The following is a 4,265-nucleotide window of genomic DNA, read 5'->3' as shown; positions in this document are numbered from 1 at the left end:
TTAAAAACATTATGGAATATTTCTATATCTCATGAAAAAGGGGTACCATTCATCTTTTTAGTGAAAAGAGCCTACTTTTCTGTTTTCTCAAAGTTTTGAAATTGAGTGATAGAAATGGAATAATAACCTGTGCTTTAAAATTATTTTTCTGGTAACAGTGAAAATCTTTACTGATTTCTTCTAGTGTGCAACACACACTCATTTTCTAGATGTTCAGGTTGGGTTGTGTCAAAATCTTTGACTACTAAACGTTTTTGCTAAGAGTGGAGTTAACTGGCTCCTATAAGCGGTTCAATCTTTGACATTGATTTCTTTAGTACCATGTATTGTTAACCGACTTGAATCAGTTTAGCCTCTCCTGGTTTGCTGACTTTACTTGACTTTAATGAGAATTCTTTTTTACACTGAAGTATTGATTTTGTATCTTGCATCCATAGTCTATAATATAGTATGTATAAAGACCATGTGGCTTTATGAGAGTCTGACACTTAGGAGGAAGCAGGTGGGGAAGAGGAAGAACATACAACTCTTTTTTATTCACCGCATTATATTTTGAGTTGGACAGAGTTGGTGTGTATATATATGTGTGTGTGTGTGTGTGTGTGTATGTCAGTAGTAATTGTTTCTTCCTACATAATTGATCAAACATATATGAAAAAGAAACAAGTTTTAAGGAAGTTAGAAGTGAAGTAGAATTTAACAAATGGAAAGTAGAAATCATTCTGGGTTTGTATCATGGCAGAGATGAAGGATCAAAGAAGACTTGTTTAAAAGAAATGGAGGTGGGAGCGTCTAGGGGGCTCAGTCGGTTAAGCATCTCACTTTGGCTATGGTCATGATCTCAGAGTTGGTGAGGTTAAGCCCTGCCTGCATTGGGCTTTATGCTGACATCTCAGAACCTGGAGCCAGCTTTGGATTCTGTGTCTCCCTCTCTCTCTGCCTCTCCTCCACTCATACTCTGTTTCTCTCCCTCAAAAATAAAACATTGAAAAAAAAAGAAATGGAGGTGAATGAAGACACTATATTTCAAAATTGAATGTTATTGGTGAAGTTATTGTATGGTAAAAGGAGTTGTGAAGTCACTCCTTTTTCTATGTTAAAAGTAGCCACAGAACTAATTCATAGTTGTGTGTAAATGACTGATATCTTCATAATCCTTTGAAATGCATTTGCATTTTTAAGAAACTGATCCCTTAGTGAAATTTTGGTGTTTTAGACCCAGTAAAAGAGATAGAAATAAGTGATTTGGACAAAGGCTTTGGGTAGAGTGCTTCCTCAGAGACAAAATAAGTATGTCATGGGAAGGGGAGTGTGGAATAGTCTTGTAAGAATCACTTCCCTTACACCTGTATTGTTTTTACTAATCTACTTCTGACCCTAAAATTTTTCTTAAAAGTTTTTTTATTTTTTCAAAAGACAACTTTTGAAAGTTGAGGATTGGAATGAAGGCAAGAAAAACAATTAGAGCAGTTAAGAGTGACAGTATGAATGGGTCATTTAAATTAGCAGTGGGCATTTAAATTAGAAAGTCTATATGTAATTTTATACACACACACGCTTTATATAACCATTTATTTAGATTGTGAAAATCTGTTAGTTTTTTTTAACTAAGATTTTTTTTAAATGTTTATTAATTTTTTAGAGAGAGAGAGAGAGACAGAATACAAGTGGAGGAGGGACAGAAAGATAGAGGGAGACACAGAATCAGAAACAGACTTCAGGCTCTGACCTGTCAGGACAGAGCCCATGGTGGGGCTCAGACTCAGAAACTGTGAGATCATGACCTAGGCTGAAGTCGGACACTTAACCCACTGAGCCACCCAGGTGCCCCTAAACTGAGATTTTAATAAAAGTTTGGAAGCGTACCTATCATTGGTGTATAGCTTGATGACTTTCCACAAAGTGAACACATTTGTGTAGCCAGTAATGCCCGAATTAAACACTGCCAGTATCCCAGAAATCGAGATTGCCATTTGGTGTGTTGTCCTAGCCCCTTGCCTTCGCAGTCACTATGCCCAACCCTATCTTTCTTACTGCTTGGATTGCTTAGTTTTGTCTGTTGTCTGTCTTAGATACCAACTTTATATAACTGTAATCATGTCTTAGATACTAACTTTATATAACTAATCACCCAGTTTGTATTCCTATGTGTCTGGCTTCTTTCCCTCAATATTTATTTCACCCATGTTGTTGCTTATAGCAATAATTTGTTTATTCTTGTTGATTTTTAATATATAATACTACATCATATGAGTATATGACATTTTATTCATTCTACAATTAACATGTAGAACTTTCATATTTGGCTCTCAGGAATAGTGCTGCTATGAACGCTTTACGTATATTTTTTGGTACATACATGTACACAGTCCTGGTAAGTCTTTTACCTCAACATTATATCATTAATTAGTTTTCTTTTCCCAAAGGCAAAGCTTCCATTTACATGGAAGATAAAACAGCTTTAAGACAGATGTGAATATGGGGCATCTTGGTGGCTCAGTCGGTTAGGCATCCAACTTCAGCTCAGGTCATTATCTCATTGTACCTGAGTTCAAGTCCCACATCGGGCTGTCTGCTGCTGTTAGCTAGCGCACAGCCCACTTCAGATTCTCTCTCTCCTCTCTCTGACCGTCCTCTGCTCGCTCGCTCTCTCAAAAATAAAATAAACATTAAAAAAAGATAATGAATATGGTTTCTCATAATTAACACTGCCAAAACAATTGATTTTACTTCAAATATTAGTATTTTTCTTTCTTTTTCTAATTTTTTAATGTTTTTAATTTATTTTTGATACAGAGAGGGACAGAGCATGAGAGGGGGAGGGGCAGAGAGAGGAGGAGACACTCAACTGGAAGCAGGCTCCAGGCTCTGAGCTAGCTGTCAGCCCAGAGCCTGACACGGGGCTCGAACCCATGAACGTTGAGATCTGACCTGAGCTGAAGTCGGAGGCTTAACCGACTGAGCCACCCAGGCGCCCCTATTAGTATTTTTCTTAAGTCTTTTGGTATATCTGCTCTAGCATCCTTTGACAGTGGTATTAGGAAGTTTACCCATCACTTTAATATACTTTAATTTTCCACAGAGTTTGTAAGTTGAGTTATTTTGAGGAGGCAGGAAATCTTCTTTTATATTTAGGAATTTTCAAAATTACTGGGGAATTTAATGTGATTCTAAGTCTTCATTATAAAAATTATTTCTTTTTGCAACTGCCATAATTTGTTTCTCCATTTCATTGTGGAATCCTTTTTTTATTTCTACTTTTAAGGTTATCAACTCCTGTGAAAATATTTTGCTTTTATTTAGTTGGTTTCATTTTAATTTTTTCTGCATATTTTGCTTATCCTTTATTACCTTAAATTTTTCTAATTTTAGGGGCACCTGGGTGGCTCAGTCAGTTAAGCCTCTGACTTCGGCTCAGGTCATGATCTCACAGTTTATGGGTTCGAGCCCTGCATCGGGCTCTGTGCTGACATGACAGCTCAGAGCCTGGAGCCTGCTTTGGATTTGTGTTTCCCTCTCTCTCTGCGTCTCCCCCATTCATGCTTTGTTTCTCTCTGTTTCAGTAATAAATAAACAAAATAATTTTTTTAAAAAAAGAAAAAATTTTGCTAATTTTAAAATTATAAAAGTTTCATAGAAAAATTGGGATGCATTTTGTTCTCAAGTTGTTTTTCCAGTCTTTGACCTGACCTATCAGTTCCTAATGTATAAGAAAAAGGTGTAAACATACCTCTGCCAGTATCATTTAAGTTCTTTCTCAACTGAAATCTTGTGCTGAATTGCTAGTTAGTGGCTTATAAGCTTGCACTCCACATGATACAAGTATCCCCTGAGAATGACATCAGCCATCAGTGACTGAGATGCAGTTCTGTTGTTAAAGAACCACTTGTCTTGATTAAAACAGATGATACGGTAGCCTTAGATATCAAAAATGTAAAATCACATTATTTCCTGTCTGTTCTTTCAGCACTTACCAGTTCAGTGTTAGTGCTAACAGTTGTTCTTTCTTGTCCATAACAAGCAGTCTCTTTCTTTCTTTTTTCCTTTCTTTTTTAAACACATAGCCGTATTAAGTAAATGTTGTTGAGTTTGGGATAAGGAGCCTGAGCTTTTTCTTCAAAGTGGCTTTTGTTTTTTCCTACTAGAATTTAATTTCTAAATTGGTATTGTTAATAAGGTGATTTCTGAGATGCTCTAAAACTCTTTCTGTATCATGTAAATTACCAGTAGAAATCAGTGAGGTCTGAATTTGTTAGATATTACTA

Source organism: Suricata suricatta, chromosome 4 (genome assembly GCF_006229205.1).
Source record: "Suricata suricatta isolate VVHF042 chromosome 4, meerkat_22Aug2017_6uvM2_HiC, whole genome shotgun sequence".
Taxonomy (NCBI): domain Eukaryota; kingdom Metazoa; phylum Chordata; class Mammalia; order Carnivora; family Herpestidae; genus Suricata; species Suricata suricatta.
The sequence above is the reverse complement of the archived record's forward strand: the minus strand, read 5'-3'. Positions refer to the sequence as shown.